Source organism: Heloderma suspectum, chromosome 12, assembly GCF_057233095.1.
Source record: "Heloderma suspectum isolate Gila_16-S chromosome 12, 16-S_ref, whole genome shotgun sequence".
Taxonomy (NCBI): domain Eukaryota; kingdom Metazoa; phylum Chordata; class Lepidosauria; order Squamata; family Helodermatidae; genus Heloderma; species Heloderma suspectum.
Genome location: NC_139469.1, coordinates 25,522,077 through 25,541,181, shown reverse-complemented (window position 1 = coordinate 25,541,181; position 19,105 = coordinate 25,522,077). Strand labels below are relative to the sequence as shown.

Genomic DNA, 19,105 nt, shown 5'->3' with positions numbered 1-19,105 from the left:
CGGGAATTCTGAGTGTTGTACTCCAAAAGACCTGGAGGACTCCAGGGTGCCTGACCTAAAGCATGCTTGAAAATTGCACCCCTGCCAGAGGGCAAGCAGTTGACCTGGGCAGGTGGTAAGTAGGAAAGCGAGATGGATAGAAAGATGGATAGGCGAGCAGAGGTAGCACCCTGAAAAAAACATGCGGGGGAGAGTTGAGCGGTGAAAAGGGAAGCCTTCCAAGCTAAGGCAGGAAATGGCTTCAGGGACTTATTTGAATGTACTGGTGGCCCCACCAAGACTCAGGGCAGTTAGCAATAGAGTGGGGTTAAGAGCATTGAAAACAGTGCATTTAACCCCTGCAACCATCTACATTTAAACCCAGTAGAGTGATCTTTGGTGCTTAGGCCCTGGTTCTGGTGAGCCTCCAATGACCCAGAAGAGACGTTCCATTCTTGCAGGGAAAACATGAAAACACACCTCTTGCAGTTATCTAGGTCAGGAGTAGGCAGAAAGTAGATCTCAGGATGTTCTGAACTTCAACTCCCAGCATTCCTGATCATTGGCTGTTTTGGCAGGGGCTTCTGGGAACTGAAGAGCATATTCAAGTATATTTTTCCCCTGATACAATCCCGTTCTTCTACATTTTACGGAAGCCTGTGTGGTACGGTCCTCACTAGCATGGACCACTTCAGCACACACATAAGAGGCAGCTTGTTCCAAAGTCCCTCCACATCAGCACCTCCCTGCAAGTAGAAAGCTAACATGTCAATGGGAGGTGGGATTTTTCTAGCCTAGCTTGAGCTTTTTCACAAGCAGCACCATTTTAAGGGGGAGCATCTGCCCTTCCTGAATTTTTGAAACAGCTCTTGGGCCTAGCTGGGATTTGAATCCAGATCTCCCAGGTCGAAATCCTGTTCTCTGTCTTCCCACCCCTGAAACATATTAGCTCTCTTTGCTACAACCTGTTGCTTGTGCCTTTCTGTATAAGCAGAGGAAGGAACAATCAATGTGAGATGTTCACACTGTAGAAAGGTGTGAGAGAGTTTCCCTGGGGCTGTGTTAATTGTCCAGTTCAGGGGTGCCTGGATGAAGCCCTTGAGGTCTTTCTGTTGCTGAGATCCCCGCTGCTTATGGCTGTTCTAACCTCAGCCGACCTCAGCACAGAACTGGAGGCCTGAAGCGGTAACTGTTTTTCTGCATGCGCTAGACTGGATGATGGGTGTGTGCATGCGTTTCCAGCTTCAAGCACAGTTTCACAAGGCAAGTGCTATTTTCTGTCAAATGTTAAGACTCCATAAAGCCAGCCTCCTTCTTCAGTAAGTCAGGAGGAGAGCAAAGATGCCCTACTGCCATGGTTACACTGACAACCTCATTGCCGCTAACTGGATGTAAGTCACTGCAGATACAGCAGTTGAATCGTGTTGGAAAAGGCCAGTTCGACCGACTCAGATATATTATTATTTATTATTCATTTATTACATTTATATCCCGCCTTTTTTTCCTCCAAGGAACTCAAGGTGGCGTACATAATCCTCCTCCTCTCCATTTTATCCTCACAACAACCACCCTGTGAGGTAGGTTGGGCTGAGAGTCTGTGACTGGCCCAAAGTCACCCAGTGAGCTTCCATGGCTGAGTGGGGACTAGAACGTGGATCTCCCAACTCCCAGTCCAGCACTCTCGCCATTACACCACACTGGGTCTATCCATACTTAACTGATAGATGCGACTTAAATGAGCAGTCTTATTCAACAGTTCCTTGGGTATCTGAGGTTTCCCTTACATTACCCCTACAACTTTCAAGTCACTTTTAGGAACATAGAAAACTGGCTTATTTTGAATCAGATGATTGGTCCACCTAGCCCAGGGGTGGGCTACTTGCAGGCCATATGGCCTCTGCCCCTTCCCAGTACAGCCCCTGTCACCCCCAAACAATTGGCCAAAACCCCCACAGTTTGCTGCCAAAATCCAGGGCCTTCTTAATTTAGCTTGAAAGTAAGCTAAATTTGTTCATAGGAAGCGTCTGCATCAATTCCCCCCCCCCATTTTTTTTTTGCTGCTGCAGCAACAGTGTGGCTCAGGGGGGCAGTCTAGGGGTGGAATGGGGGCAGTTGGCCCCAGACTGCCTGAAGTTGCCCACCCGATCTAGCCTCTCGATGTGTTAACTTTCCCTGGACACTATTGGTAGATCAGAACAAGAGGGGCAGTTTTCCAGACGTTTAGGTGTCTTTCAAGCAACTGCAAAATAGTACTGATATGGGGTGGGATTGGGAAGAGCTGTGCTTAGTTTAGTGCCACTAAACATAAGCAGGGATCGTGATTTTGGATGGAGTTTCCCCTGGAGCACATGCTCTGTTTGTGGAAGGCCCAAACTTTGATTCTCAGCGCAACCAGTTTAAAGGATCTGGGATACTCAGGGCTGGAAAGAACTCTTCTGAAGTCGTGCTACCAGTCAGAGTAAATTGTCCTTTGCCAAACTGGCGTCCTCCAGATGTGTCGAACTACAGCTCCCATCACCCACCACCACTGGCCATGCTGGCTGGGGTCATGGGAGTTGTAGTCCAGCACATCTGGAGGCTGTCAGGATGGCAAAGTCTGGAGTAAGTAGACAATACTAGGCTTAGATGTACGAGTGGTCTATTTTCTTGTAAAGGGAAGTTCATATGTTCCCGTGAGCTTCATGACCAGAGCTGCTCTGATGTCTCCAAAATAGATGCATACTTCATGGCACTAGAGAGAGAGACGTTTTGGGAACAGACCAGTCGGGCCTGAACCCAGAAGACTGCAGTGCTGATCCCATGAATAGAGTATTATTTGTTTATTACATTTTTGTCCCACTCTTTCTCCAAGATCCTCTGCATGCGTCTTCTCCCCTAGTTTATCCTCACAACAAATCTGTGAGGTAGTTTAGGCCTGGAGATAGTGACTCTGTGAGTGTCGTGGCTGAGTGGGGATTTGAACCGGGGTCTTTCTGGTTTACTCTGACACTCGTCACTACACCACACTGACCCTCACTGTGATTTAAGAGACTTGTGTTCAAGTCCCATGTGTACCAGCGTGGCGTAGTTGTTAGCATGCTGAACTGGGACTCAGGAGACCTGGGTTCGAGTCTCCGCTCTGTCATGAAGCTCACTGGGTGATTTTGGGCTAGTCGCTGACTCTCACTAATCTCCCTCACAGGGTTATCGTGAGGGTACAATAGAATGGAGGAGGAGGATCATGTATGCCGCCTTGGGCTCCTTGAAGGAAAAGGCGGGATATAAACGTCACAAATAAATAAATACCATGGAGTCTGTTCAGCCTTGGGCAACACGCTGTCTTTCAGTCTTTGTTTGCCATCTGTGAAAACAGTGGCCTACCTCACTGGGTTGAGGCTGGGAGCAAATGTGGTAAAGATTGTGAGACGAGCTAGGTCCTTGTACAAATAAAAGCAGGTTCCTGGTTTGTCCCTTGGTCATGCTTGGATATGAGGAAAGGATGCGGGAAGGACCTGCATCCCATGTGTGAAGATTTTCCAGGCCTGGTTATAGGAACGTAGGAAGCTGTTTTACACCATGTCAGACCAATGGTCCAGCTAGCTCAGTATGGTTTACACTGACTGGCAGTGGCTCTCCAGGAGATGCCAGGGGTTGAACCCAGATGATTTACATGCAAAGGAAAGGCTCTCCTACTGGGCTACAGCTCTTCTCTCAGTTAGCAGTAGCCAAGGCTTAGATAATGGTCTGAATGATGGACATTTCACTAGAAAATGATCCAAAGAGTAGTAGAAATTGGCACTTAAGGGTGCAATCCTATGCATGTTTATATAGAGAAATAGTCCCACAACTCCCAGAATGCCCCAGCCAGCACTGGGGCATGCTTTTTGTCTATATAAACATGCATAGGATTGCATCCTTAGTGACCTGGAGAGAATTAGGGTGTAGTGGACCAGGAAGTTCTGGGTTCAAATCTTCTCCCAGCTGCAAAGCTTCCTGGGTAGCCTTGGGTCGGCCTCTCTCTAGTCCAACTTGTGGCCTTCCAGAGCTTATGGCCTACAACTCCCACCAGCCCTAGCCAGTGTAGCCCATGGTGAAGGATGATGGGAGTTGTAGGCCAAAACCTCCGGAGGCGCACGGGCTGCCCAGCCCTGCTCTGCTCCAAGCTACTGACAACCTAAGCTACTTTAACTGTGTTTTTGTGAGGAATGAGGGAGGATAGAAAGCGCTTCTGCTGCCCTGCACTCCGCGGGGAGTGTCATAAATAAAATTCAGTTGTGGGGTGAGGTGGTTGGGGGAGTGCAGTGCTGAGCAACGCTTGGGCAACAACCGACAGGCTTTGTGCTGTGAGGGCTGGAATGAGACAGCCAGGTCTGTGAAGTAAGCCACGAGCCCGGTTCCTGTCTCAGCCGCTCTGCGGCCGGGGAGCCCAGGGGGGTCGGCTTCACGGAGGCCTCCCCTGCGCCGCACGAGGAGTGTCAATCATGCGGCTTCCTGCCTCCTCACGTGAAAAGCCCCAGTTGCCGTGGCAGCGTGCGTCATGGAAACTTCCTCGCACACAGGTCTGTGGAGTAGCGGCAACTGAAGGTATGCCGTGGCGCTTGGGAGAGGCAGACCGCTTTCCGGTGGCCGCCCCACGTGTATCGTGTGGGCCTCGCTCGGGCTGCGGAATTAACGTTTGCCAGCTGGACGCGCAGACGCATGCGCCACCCTTCCCACCCCGTTTCGTGTTAGGATTGGAGAGGAAAAGGCCTGCGCTCAACTCCACAGGGAGAACCGGAATAAAATAAACCAGCCTTGCTGTCCTGTATAAGCCTTCCTTCCTTCCCACAGAAACACAAAAAAGGTTAAAGGAAAAATACACGCGTCCAAAAATACCACAAAACGTTGATATAACTAACAACGTCTCTCTCAAAATTAAAAGAATTAATTAGTCACAAATGCCCATCAATACATCACCTACATAGGTTGTACATATTCACAGTACAGTATAGTACGCTGAAATTCCGTTGTATTTTTGGACATATGTATATTTTTCCATTTTACCTTCTTTGTTTCTGTGGTTTGCAAGTGATTAAGGACAGAACCTATTGGTTGGTGTTTCAGCCTCCCTTCCCTCCAAGCAGCTTTCCCCAACGTAGTGCCCTCCAGATGTTTTGGACTTCAACTTCCAGCGGCCCCAGCCAGCATGGCCAATGGTAAAGGATGATGGGAGTTGCAGTCCAAAACATCCGGAGGGCACCAGGTTGGGGGAGCCTGCCTTAAAGGGTAGGACGCGGGAAGGTTGGGGAGGGGGGGCTTTTAGAAGAGGCATCAGCATGCTAGGGTATGAATTGGGCCACAAATTTGGAAGAATGTGCCCTCCAAGAAAGAAATTCTGCCTTTCCCAATGTATAGGATTAACACAAGCCTTTGAATAACTGCCTCCATTTGTACATGCCTAAGCCAATTCCAGTTGCACAGTTCATTGCTGCCTTTTGAGAACGAGGCAACATACTAAGGAAGAATAGCTGGAGCGCGCCATGTTCCTGGCAGGAGAACAGGAACTACCTGCTCCTGTTTGCCACAGGATGTAGTGACGGCCACCAGTTTGGATGGCTTTAAAAGGGGGTTGGATAAATTCCTGGAGGAAAAGGCTATCAATGGCTACTAGTCCTGATGGCTATGTGCTACCTCCAGTACCAGAGGCAGTGAGCCTATGTACACCAGTTGTTGGGGAACATGGGCGGGAGGGTGCTGTTGCGCTCATGCCCTGCTCATGGGTTCCCGGTCGACAGCTGGTTGGCCATGGTGTGAACAGAATGCTGGACAAGATGGAGCCTTGGGCTGTTCCGGCAGGGCTCTTATGTTCTTATGCCGAGTGCTGTGAAGAAGGGCCAATCTCTGCCCGGGGGTATTACAGTCATGTTCAGAACTGCCATCAGCACCTAATATTTGGGGGCAACTGTCCCTGACAGAGACCACCACTGATGTCCACCCCAGGAGCTCCCTAACTATTTTTTCTGGCCTGGTGCTCTGAGCAGTGCCAGGTGGCTGGCTCTGGCCACCCATTTAATTTCCCCCAATGGCCCTGACCTAGGATTGCTCTGAGGCATTGTGGGAAATTAAAAGGGTGGCTAGATCCAGCTCCTCAAAGCCCACTGACCAAAGAAAGGGCCTATCAGACAACACTTAGCCCAGGGTCCTTTCAAACCTTGTTGCAGATTTATAGGGAACTGCAAGTTGTTGCTGCTGTTTGTTTGTTTTTAAAGTTGCTAGGCCTCATCGTTGCGAAGTAAGAGACTGGGAAGCGTCAAGGGCTTGTTGCTTAGATACCAGAGCGGGGCTTTCTGTGGGATTCCTTGGCTAATGTGGGCCTCCTTTATAGTTGGGGCATGCTGGGAGTTGTGGGCCTTTTTTCTGTCTGCATAGGATTGCGCCCTTAGTTCCTGTTCTCCTGCCCTTTTTCCTCAGTACGTTGCCTCGTTCTCAAAAGGCAGCAATGAACTGTGCAACTGGAATTAGCTTAGGCATGTACAAATGGAGGCAGTTATTCAAAGGCTTGTGTTAATCCCACGACTCCCAAGGGGAGGTTTGGTTGCAGGATTTTGGAGCCTGGCAGCCCTGCTCCTCCTCGGCAAAGTTTTGGGAGGGAGAATCTGGACAGTACAAGGCTGAGTGGATCGCGCGTGTGGGGTTTGATGGGGGTGGGGGGTATATGAGAGGAATGTTTTTGTCCGTTGCCCTTCTTGTGTGTGCGTGTGCGCATACACCCGGGAGCTTACACCTTAATCCCCTGGAATGTGCAATTAAATGTCACCTTTCTATTTTTATAGGGTGTAGTTCTGGGTGTATCCCAAAAGCTGAATGCCTGCTTTATGCTGCTGCCTTTTCCTGCGGTCTTACACAACATGTGTTGCATGGCAGGGCCTGCCTTTGCACCCCAAAGCACCACATCCCCCTTCATAGCCGCAGCCTGTTGGGTCCAGAGCAGCCCTAAAGGATAAAGAGCTCTGGACTGGGGCAGATTAGGGCCGCCCCTCCTAACCTGTGCCCCCTTTCCATGGTTGGTGCTGAGCTGAGGGGTCCCTTGGCAAAGGGTCCCTATGGTCCTTCCTTCCATGTGCCTTTTAGTTGTAAGCCTGGGGGCGGGGGACGTCTTGTGTTGTTGTTTTATTGCTCTCAGAGCCGCTCAGGGTTCCCCTCGCCTCGCTCCTTTCCTCTGACTGCCTATTGTTTGGCGGTTTTCCAGCTTCTGTGTTTTTTTCTCCCCGTTCTAAAAGGTTTAAAAACTGCTTCTCCTGAAGCTTGATTACAGACTGTAAGAGCCTTAAGCTATAATATGCTGGCATTTTTGATCCTGCCCCTTTTTTCCTTCCGCCACACCCCTTCTACTTCCAGCCCTTCCCACCACTGGAACGCGGCCCCCGAAAGCTTCTCCGAAACTGAATTCAGCCCTTGGGCTGAAAGAGGTTCGACACCCCTGCTTTAAATAAATAAGGGCACAATCCTATCTGGGTGCCCGTCAGCCTCTGAAGTCGGAGGCCAGAGGGCATCCTATGCAGAGGAAATCGTCACCTCTGCACTTCTCCCGCTCTGCGTTTTTGCTAGACGGGTGTTTATGCCTGTCTAGTAAAGCCATCAGGGAGGGGAGAAGCTGGAGCATTCCTCGGAAGCCGGCCTCCCCAGTCCTCTCCCCGCTCACAGGAGCGGCCCCTTTATCTTCCCTCCGAGGTCATGTTTGCAGCCGGCGTGGTTCTCTCGGCACCAGCTGTGACGGGAAAGGGTGGGGAGCTTGGGGTTCTGGATCCGAGGTCGGAGTGCTGTCTCCGACCTCGGAATCAGGAATCCAAACTATCCTATGCCACCCCCCGCGCCGCCAATGCTGTCTAGGGGCCATAAGATTGTTCTCCCCATAAATAAATTATCCATTGGAGTCCCGGCGCCCCGTCCTCAGGCTTATCTGGTAACAGCAGCAGGAAGCCTCGACACTCCGTTTTAAATTCAGCAAAATGATTGGAGTGGGTTCTACAACTGGCAGTCTGGGGCACATGGGAAATTTTAAAAGGAGGCTCACAGCCACCCAGCCCTGTGGGCCTAGGACCAGCATCAGCATTTGCGGAGCCTGCCTGGATACTGCAGCCTACAGCGGCCCAAAGATGCCATGAGCTGATCCCTTCCCTCTCAGTCATATCTGCTCCTTTTATTACCTTTTCCATACCAGGTGTTTTGGAGTAGAACTCCCATCAGCCCTAGCCAGCATGGGATGATGGGACTTGTGGTTCAGAAACAAATCTGGAGGGCACCAGGTTGGGGAATCCTGCCCTAAAAGCCCATTCACTCCACCTTTTTTTTTTTTTTACATGTCCTTTCCTTGGTCCCAACACATCTATTTTGAAAGGTTACACTGGAGGAATTCGAATACATTGCTTGTGTTTGTGGCTGAGCCCTCCAGCTGGTCCAACAGTCCTCTTGGGCTGAGCCACAAATGTGTTTTCAAATGCTGGGACACAGCACTGTAGGAAGTAATAATAAAGAGAAGTGCCTCTGAGCATGTGCAGTATTCCTTGCCTCTTAACCCACCCTGTAAGTTGCCATCAGAGGTTCGCCATGCTCAGTAATTGCAGGCTTTTAAGGCCTTAAAAACATATTATTTTACCTTGGCCTTCTCTTTCTATGACTGCTATTGTTGCTGTTACTGCCGTTATCGTTGTAGCTGGTTTTATTGTTGGTTTTTATTCTTTTTATCGCTTTTAATATTTTAACTGTTTTTATGTATTTTACTGCTGTAAACTGCTTTGGGAGGGCTTCTGCCCTGAAAGGCGGCCAAGAAATGTTGTAAATAAATAAATAAATAAAATATTATCGGCTCCGTCTTTTGCAGATGGGAAGCGCTAGAGCTGTGAGACAATACCATGCCTCAGGCCACCTAGTGAGCTCAGAGGTGAGATTTGAACTGTGGTCTTCACAGCTCTCACTATTTAGCACAGGGGTGGGGAACCTCAGGCCAGGGACCAAGTCTGGCCCAGGTGCGGTCCCAATTTGGTCCTCCACGGTTCCCCAGATCGTTACACCCATTTGTCTTGGCCCCGCTCTCTTTCTCTCGACCACCAAGTGTTTGGCTATTTTCCAGCTTTTGTGCAGTTTTCTCCCCAGTTCAAAAAAAAGCTGAAATGCCTCTTCTAAGGCTTAATTATTGGCAGTCAAAGCATTACGCTACAATATGATGGTATTTGGGGGCCCACCCCTTTTGCTTTCATTCCCGCCCACCACTAGAACTTCTCCAAAATTGAATGCTAGGGACGTGACCCTTTTCTAGGTGTAGCGATGCGGCAAAATGGACTGTTGCAGCACATAAAGGGGAGAAACAGCCCAGTGTAAGGATTTGTGGTCTGAAAACAAATGTAAAGGGATACATGACTTTACAAAAGGTCGTGTTGCTTCTGGTCAACTGTGGCAAGTTTCTGCAGTGTCACACTGTCCATTAACCGTATTTCCAGCAGGGCCAGGCAGCTGTAATGGTGGAGACTTGGATTCCTGCACTCAGCAGGGGGTTGGACTTGATGGTCTTATAGGCCCCTTCCAACCTTACTATTCTATTATTCTATTATTTACCTAGAAAAAGGCAGCAGGGGGGTGGGGGCATTGTATCTCCTCCTATGTCGGCTGGTGTCCCAGCCAGGCATGTCAAAGATGGCTGGTATGCATATGTTCTACTGCCCTGGAGGGATGGAGCCTTGGCAACTGTGTAAATCATTACACAGACTCCAGTGGCATTCCCAGCAGAAAAAAATGCAAGGATTAAAAGGCAGAGTAGTGTTCAGTTCAGTTTTTAGCAAACCCCAAAAGAGTACCAAAATATGCAGCATAAATACCATTTGCAAGTTAAGTATATTTGCATAGATTTGCCCTAACTTCTGCTCTTGCAAACCATTGGGAAGGGAGGATTGAAGCAAAACATCTCTGCATTCTGAGATTTTCACCAGGCATTACCCATATGTTTTCAAGGTGGTGGTGGTGTTTGTCTCAGTCATAAGAGCTAGAAACTTCCTTATTTAGTTATTTTTAATGAAAAAATTGATATTCGCAGGATAATGAGTGTCACCTTCCACAGGATGGTAGTGAAGATAAAAATGAATGGGATAACCTCATGTACACCATCCAACCTCCAGATATTTGGCAGAAGTAGTTGAGGAGGAGTGGCGCACAAGGTTTGCATGCAGAAAGTCCCAGATTCAATGTTTGCCACCTCCAGGTAGGGCTAGGGAAGGCTCCTCTCTGAAACCCTGAAAAGGTGCTGCCAGTCACTATCGTCCAGAGAAGGGGAAGTATTTTGGGGATGGGGGCAGATGACCCCCCCCCAGCCTTCCATGGGCCAAATGGCGTCCGAGAGTGTATGGCCACGTCAGGTCATTTGGTCCGTGCCCACAGCGCCAGGTGGACCATCCACCTAGCGCTTGGCCAGGAATCTGGCTTCACTGTGCAGAGACGTCCCCCACTGGGGAAGGCCAGTGGGCAGCAAAGCAGCCCCGGACAGGCTGCTGAGTGGGTGATCCACCGGGTGCATCGGCCAGGGTGGCTTCACCTGCCCTGCACCTTCTCCCATTGGGGAATATGTGGGGCAGGCAAAGCTGGGCCAGCTTAGTCCCTTTCATCAGTTCACCTCCACTGCGCCTGGGTTTTCCCTGGCCAGGTAAAGCCTGGGCGGAGCAAACCAGTCCCCTTCATGACCAGCTTCCATACACACGTGCTTTCCCCAGTCGGGGAAAGCACACATGCACCAAAGCCTCCCTGGTCGAGGTGCCAGGTCGAGGATTGCTCCTGCAGCTGGCGCCTTTGGTCGTGCATTCAATGCACTGTTCGCCCACCCTCTGTGGGCCAGAGGTTCCCCATCCCTGGTGTAGCTCAGGGGTGGGCAGAAAGTAGATCTCCAGATGTTTGGGTCTTCAACTCCCAGCATTCTTGACCATTGGCCACACTGGCGGTGGCTTCTAGGAGTTGAAAACCAAAACATCTAGAGATCTACTTTCTGCTCATCTCTGGTGTAGACAGTACTGAGTTAGATGGACCAGTGATCTGACTGGCTAGAAGGCAGCTTCCTATGGTCCTATTTAATTCAGCCCTGTATTCAGAACCAGGACCACAGCTCATTGGTACAGCACGTGCTTTGCAAGCAGAAGGTCCCAACAGGTTCAGTCCCCAGCATCTCCGGGCAGGTTTGGTAAGACTCTGTCTGAAACTCTGGAGAGCCACCATCAGGTCAGACTAGACCAGCTTTCCCCAACCTGGTGCCAAATGCGGGTGGGGAATGATGGAAATTGTAGTCCTACACATCTGGAGGGTGCCGGGTTGGTGAAGGCTGGAGTTAGTCGGGCCAACTGCGTGACTCAGAATAAGGCAGCTTCCTGTGTTCCTAAGGGTGAAGGGCAAATAAGATGAGTGAATGAGTTCTTTCTTTCTGGTCTGGAAGACCACCAGACAAGGGCCTGAGACGTTCCCCTTGGCCAGCAGACAGGGGCCCGAGACGTTCCCCTTGGACAGCAGACAGGGGCCCGAGACGTTCCCCTTGGCCAGCAGACAGGGGCCCGAGACGTTCCCCTTGGACAGCAGACAGGGGCCCGAGACGTTCCCCTTGGCCAGCAGACAGGGGCCCGAGACGTTCCCCTTGGCCAGCAGACAGGGGCCCGAGACGTTCCCCTTGGCCAGCAGACAAGGGCCCGAGACGTTCCCCTTGGCCAGCAGACAGGGGCCCGAGACGTTCCCCTTGGCCAGCAGACAAGGGCCCGAGACGTTCCCCTTGGCCAGCAGACAGGGGCCCGAGACGTTCCCCTTGGCCAGCAGACAGGGGCCCGAGACATTCCCCTTGGCCAGCAGACAGGGGCCCGAGACATTCCCCTTGGCCAGCAGACAAGGGCCCGAGACGTTCCCCTTGGCCAGCAGAGGCCACTGTTTCTGACATCCAGCTTGCCCAACTTTTCATCTTCTGCATTGCTTCAAACAGATGTCCCCAAGCCGTTGAAAGCAAATTGGGTCGGAGCCTCTGCTGAGGAAAAGCTGTTGACGAAGGGTTCAGATCAAGCTGATCTTTTCAAAAGCAAAAGTGTTTTCAGGGTTGTGTGGTTGCGGGGGGTGGGGGCAGCAGGGGAAGAGGATTTATTTTGCCAAAGCAGAAGCAAATAGCAAGCAGCCGCGATGGACTATTAGAAAAAGAATCCTAATAAAGGTATTGATACTGCTCTGGCGACGTCGTCCAAGAAGGATGACTGGCACATGGGAGAGGCGGACGGCTTGTTCCAGCCCTAGTGTCTTTTTGGAAAGAATTAATTTGCACATTTAGTTTTTAGATAATTAGCACCAGCTTTATAATATTTGTGTGAATGTGGCAGACCTCGTCCTTGGCCTGGCTGGCCTGCTTGCTAGGGCAATGTGATCTTTCAGGCTCAGTAGCAGTGGGAAGGAAAAATGTTTCTAACTCAGCAGACAGGGACTGCTGTTTGGAAGCAAAACACAGGCTTTGCATGTGGAAGGTCCCAGGTTAAGAAAGGCCAGGTAAGAGATGATGGGAAAGCTCTTTCCCTGCAAGACCCTGGACAGCACTGGTCTCGATAGATACATAGTCTGACCTGTTTAGGAGGCACCTTCTGGTGTTCTAAGCTAGATCAGATATATTCACAAAAGTTACTAACACGCAAGGAAGTTTTGCTACCCTGCTCGATTGCACATGGCATGAGAACTAGAAACTTTTTTCATTTGTGGCTTTCTCTGCATGGCTGTCTGTTGGCAATTCTTACTTGCTATGGGCGACTAGCTGTTTACAAGCCTGGCTCTAACTACGCTGTGAGTAGGTCTTTATACTACATTTTAGATCCCCAACCTGGTGTCCCCCAGATGTGTTGGTCAGTTGGGGATGCATCTGATGGGGCACCAGGTTTGTGGGAGGCTGTACTACAGAATGTTCCTATTGTACCAACAGTGCACTCGGTATTGGCCCATATCTACCATAGGTTGATGAGAAATTGCTATTCTCTCTCCCTCTGTGCGCTTTGGCAGTTTAGGATCCTACGAAGCTGACTTATACCAAGCCAGACCATTGGTCCAATATTGTTTTACAGTGCTGACTGGCAGCGGCTCTCCAATGTTTCAGCCAGAGGTCTTTCCCAGCCCTACCTGGAGATGCCAGGACCCTTTGCATGCAAAGCATGTGCTGTGCTGCTGAGCTGTGTCCACCCATCCCCCTTTGTAAAAAAGCAATTTTCTAGTCCTTATTATTAGGGAACAACAAACTGGAATTCTCTCACCATTTCTCCAAAATGGTGATAAACCAAAGTAGAACATCATGGGAAACATATTAATTCGGTACCGATTCATGTTCTTCATCCTTGTTGGTCTTTTCCTGCATTTAAATCCTCCTTTCCTCAACAATCTAGGGCATGGGTGAGGAAGTTTTTCAGCCCAAGGCTAAGAATTGCAAAATGGGAAAGGCCTAGGAAGAGCACATTCTATCTGTGGGCAGGGCCAATTGTGATTATTACCATTATACTCAGAAGTAAGCAGGACAAGGCTTCTGCACATTTACTTGGAAGTAAGCAGGACTGAATCACTCAGCAGCACTTTCAAATAGCATCCCAGATTCCAAGCCTCCATATGTCTACTCACAAATAAGCAGCTGTCCCGCCTGCAAAATGCACAGCTCAATCTCTGCAACCGCTTAATACCTTGCAGGGTATTTAAAGGCTAATTGCCTTTAACAGTGAAAGGCATTGGCAGGCTGGATGGGGAATCGGGGCGAGGGGGTGGTGGAAATTCCCCATCCTTGATCGGGGAGTTCCGGACTTCCTTTCCTAGTCTGTGGCTGCTTTTGCCTCTGCCCTCCCCATCCCTCCAACACTGAAATTGAATTTTCTTATGTCTAATGCTGTATCTATGGTTTAATCCAGCCTTCTTCTCCAACCTGGCAGCTTCCAGTTAAGCTGGACTTCAACAACCCCCATCATCCCCAGCCACAATGGCTGCTGGGGGTGATGGGGGTTGTAGTCCAACATGGCTGGATGTTGTCAGGTTGGGAACGCTGGCTTTATCCCAGGCCTTCAAGTGTGTGTGTGTGTGTGTGTTGCATTGGGGAGGGACTGTGATTTGACCAAGGTTCTAGAGCACGGCTAAGGAACCTGGTCCTTCCAGATGTGGGGCTACAATTCCCATCAGCCTCAGCCACCATTACCAGTGGTCAGGGCTGATAGGAGTTGTCATCCAACCACATTTGGAGGGGGCCAAGTTCCAGAGCCCTCCCCTAGAGGGACTCTGTGGCTGAACAGAGATATGAGCCTCTGAGATATGAGTCCTGGGTCCAAACGAGGTTGAGGTTCACCTGCTGGGCAAATCTGGCCTTTGCAACAGATAATATTGGCTTTTCCTCATGTAGTCAGTTTTCTCTTCCCAACCATGGCGGCTGGGAACTTCCTTTTATGTTTTTTAATGTAAAACCCAAAGTAGGACCTGTAGTCTAAACAGTGCCATGGCAGCGGAGCTGAAGCTTGAGGCGACAGCAGGTGCCAGCAGCACAACGTTCTCTCTCGTTATCGGGTGACTCATTAGTTGTAGATGTGTTTGTTTGCTCCAGGAAGTCTTGCCCTGTAGTGTAAAGCGTGGCGTGAGGATTTACCAAGAGTAACCTCTGTAGTGTTACTAGCAGAAAAGAGAATTCTGACACATTCTCGTTGCAGAGAGGGCCTGATACATTACGGTGGCAGAGGCTGGAAATCCAGATTCTTGCCCAACTCCCACCCCTCCAAAAAGCAAAGGCATCTTTGTTTGGCAAACTCAGCAACTCCGATGTGGGAGGGGTGCCAGCTGATCGCCCATCCAGGCAACAATCAAGCCCACTGCAGGTCTGCTGCTTTTAGGTGTCCCCCAAAACCATTTGGTGGGGGCTGCATCAAATTATATATAATACACCTGTTGTTATTTATTTGCCCCACCTTTCTGTTAAAACTGAAGTTCAGGGTGGCCTACAAAATTGAAAAGCCAGAAGTTAAGAATGAATCCAAAAGTGCAGTATAACTACAAGTTCACAAAATAGCAGTGTTGCTATTCACAAAATAGCAGCACTACAAGCCAAGAACCGTGCACAGTGAAAACCTGGCAAAGGCTTTTGTAAGACAAGCGGTTTGCACCCAGCGTCTAGAAGAAACCAAAGTAAGTGCCAGGCTGAATGTGTTTGAGGGAGGGCATTCTGCAATATGGAGGAGGCATAACAGAAAAGGCCCTGCCTGTGGTAGCCAACCTTAAGAACATAAGAAGGACCCTGCTGGATCAGCCCAAGGGTCCACCTAGTCCAGCATTCTGTCCACACAGTGGCCAGCCAGCTGCCCAAGGGAAACCCACAAGCAGGCGACGAGCGCAACAGCACCCTCCCGCCCATGTTCCCCAGCAACAGGTGTACATAGGCTCACTGTCTGTGGTACTGGAGGACACAGCCATCAAGACTAGTAGCTATTGATATCCTTTTCCTCTAGGAATTTGTCCAACCCCCTTTGGAAGCCATCCAAATGGGTGGCCATCACTACTTCCTGTGGTAGCGAATTCCATAGTTGAACTCTGCACTGTGTGAAGACATCCTTCCTTTGATCTGTCCTGAATCTCCCACCAATCAGTTTCATAGGATGACCCCATTGGGTTCTAGTATTTTGAGAGAGGGAGAAAAATGTCTCCCTTCTCCCCTCCCAAGGTAGAGGCAGCAATATTCCATTCCATTCTCCCGAGGTTCTGTCATGCTCTGGCGTGACCAAGAAACCCAACCTAGGAAGGAGCTGTGCAGAGGAAGGAGCGGCTTTGATTCTTGAGCACTGTGGTTACCAGGCTCAGAAAGCAGGGTTATCGTTCATCCAGCAGGTTGACAAGCTGAACCAAAAGTAGCCAACCAGAACTGTGCACTTTGCCCCCAATGGGTGAGGTCTTGTCCCTGGCCTCACACAGTGCCTCAAACTTGATGCAAGGGCTGGGACTATCCCCTGCTCCCCTCTGCAGCTGCATGCTGGGGAAACCGAGTCGGGGGTTGTCCCTGATCTTGTGCTGCACTTCCAAGGGGCTCCAAATGAAATGAGCCCCAACTGGCCACCGTCTTCTACTGTGTTGTGGTAACAGCAAAACCTGCCCTGCAACCCTGATGTGGTTGGCCCCACCCTTATTAGGTACCCGCTCAGGTGACTTCTGTTCAAGAGGTCCTTAGGATGCACAGCCCTCCCTCTGCAGTTATCTCATGCATTATAATAATGTTTTGTTAAGGGTATATAATAATAAGCTAACTAGCCATCCGGAGAGTTACTAGCCTGAAATGTACACAGAACTGAATTCATCATTTTTGGCCTAAAGGCAAATGGGAAGATGTTTTTGCTGAGCTTCCTTGGCTTGGTAGCCTGCAGGAAATTCTTAGTTTGACATAGATGACCAGTCAGAATCTCTTTCCAAGCCTTGTCTTGATTGAGCACTGCCATGCCAGTATGTCTGGGAGTTCCAGATCTTGGGCAGCAAGTCTCTAGCAGAATTTAAACCAAACCAAAATGCCAACTGTACTCAGAAGATAGGGGTTTTCACGAGAGCCCTCTCCACACGCCTAGCGAAAAGGTAGAGTGGGCAGCGGGACTCTGTCTTCCAGCTCTAGCCCCAACATCAGGGTGGCAGGAACAGAAGGGGTGTGGAGGTGGGGACAGGGTCAGAGACCTCTTCTGGACATTGCCATAGACTTTGAAGGGTCCTCAAAGGTCATCTAGTCCAACTCACTGCCGATTCAGGAAATCCACTTGCAGCATCCATGATAGGTGACTATCCACCCTCTGCTTAAATACGTCTAACCAAGGAGAGCCCACTACCTTCCAAGGCCATTTCTTCCACTGTCAGATAAACTCGTACCATCACGACATCCTTTCTGATGTTTCACCTAACTCATTTTTCTTGCAATTTGAACCTGTTGGTGCCCGTCTGGAACAGAGGTAGGAAACCTCTTTCAACCCCAGGGGTCAAATTCAATAACAGAGAGGTTCTTGGGGGCTGCATTCCAGTAGTGGTTAAGGCCAAAGGCAGAGGGGCTGGGGCTAGAAATGCAAAAAATACCAGGATACTGTAGCTGAAAGCTCTTCCTGCAAGTAACCAACCCTTAGGAGAGGCATTTCAGCCTTTTAGAAGGGGGGGGGGGACTGCACAAAAGTCAGGAAACCACCAGACAATAGGTGGCCACGGGAAGGGGGTGTGGCCACGGGAAGGGGGTGTGGCCACCTGGAGAGCCTCCAGAGTGCTGGATTGAGACCCTGGGTCTGACGCGCTCCACCCCGCTCCAGAGCAGCAGAAAACAAATTTGCTCCATCATCTGCCATCATATCATCTCTTAATCATCTGCGGAGGGGATTCTGGTGAACACCTCCTGTTGTTGCCACAGCCGTGCTGACGAGCTGCGGTCCGTTGGGTCGTGGGTTCCGTGTGGCGCTGCTCTGCTCCAAGCCTCTACCAAGGGAGTGCGGAGGCCGCTGATTAGTAATGCGCTGTGGAAGCAAAGTTTTCAGGTTAACACACTGAGAACATTGGCAATCTGAGGAAGTGCAGATAATCTCTCTCTGGCAATTAGAGCTCTGACAAGAGGCTTCAGCAGAACAATAAAAGAACGTGTGTGCCGAAGCGTTGTCAAGTCATTGTCTTCCCCTCCCACATTATTTATTGAGCAAAAAGTCACATTTTCGTTTCCAGCAGGCTCCTTCGCGAGGGAGCGGTGCAATGAGGTCACAAGCTCTGCTTCCCTAAGCAGAACCTGGGCCGATGCAAACGGGGCCGGCCCAAGGCCTTTTGCTGCCTGAGGCAAGGAACAAGATGGTGCCCCTTCCCATTCCATGTACACGAGGTGACTGGACTGGCGCTTCAATCTCCCTTCAATACTGGCGCTGGGCAGCGCCGTCCTCTGCACCTGAAGGAAGCAGGCTAACTTAGCCACGGAGCACAGAGCTCTCTCCTTCAACACCCGGCTGCTGCCTCCCAGTATCTTCCGCCTGAGGTGGCCGCCTCACTCTGCCTAATGGAAGGGCCTGCCCTGGATTCAAATCCCCCATTTTTTTCATGGCTTTTCTATAGGCTATAACTTTTGCCTCTGCATCTTGCAAATTATGTTTGCAAAAGCATGCAGAAATTGTGCGCTTTTTAAAGTGCCGACAAAAATGCGGCAAGATTTCAGGCGGACCAAAAAAAAATTGCAAGTTGATGAAACAGGAAGGGATAAACCGAAAAGGGATAAAATGGGAACCTGAGTGAAACTGAGCTTCACAGATCGGCTGTCCCTACTGACAAGAGCCAGTGTGGTACAGTGGTTAGAGTGCTGGACTTGGCCTCAGGAGATCTGGGTTCTATTCCCCACTCAGCCATGAAGCTCACTGGGTGACTTGGGGCCAGTCACTGACTCTCAGCCTAGCCTACCTGACAGGGCTGTTGTGAGGGTAAAATGGAGAGGAGGAGGATCGTGTAAGCGCCTAGGGTTCCTCACAAAAGGAAAAAAGGGATATAAATGTAATAATAATAAAAATAAAAAGTCACACACCCCTTGTTTATTCATACCTGCATAGGCCTGCGTCCCTCCCAGCCTTCTCTCCACCCTCCCACCTCTAATTCCATCAGAGTTCAAGATGTTGGGGTGAGGCATGCGTCTGGAGCAGATACGTGTATTATTCTCCCCCATGAGAGCGCCCCGTAATGCAGCCTCCCTCGATCGGGCACTCTCTAGGTGTGTTGCTATACAACGGGCCCTGCTAGCTGGGGATGATTGGAGTTGTAGTCCCGCGCATCTGGAGAGCATCGCGCCAGGGAAAGGTTGCCCGAACGGTTGGGTCCTCACGTGGGATTGGCTTGTGATTCAGCCTGGCGCTGCCGTATGCCAGGCTAAAAGTAGCTCGTTTCAACACAGCTGCCGCTTCTTTGTCGGGGCTGAGCAAACAGCCCCAGTGAGCGTTATTCAGAACTTGCTGGCGCCTGGTCGCTTTCCGGGAGTTGGCAATGTTTACCCTGCAGAAACAGTCCCCTTTTCTGTCAGTGTTCTCGGGCAATCAGCAATGCAGCCGCTTCTTGCTTTCCACACTGGCAATACGATTCGTGTATTCGAGAAGGAGCCTCGCAGGAACCTCTGTTGCCCCCTAGGGCTCAC

At 50.2% G+C, this 19,105-nt stretch overlaps 1 protein-coding gene across 1 annotated transcript in view; it reads left to right on the top strand.

Annotated features, from left to right (window-relative positions):
• The window catches only part of LOC146336729 (cytoplasmic phosphatidylinositol transfer protein 1-like), a 48,798-nt gene that overhangs the window by 7,440 nt on the left and 22,253 nt on the right, over positions 1 to 19,105 (top strand). The gene's annotated exons all lie outside the window — the stretch shown is intronic.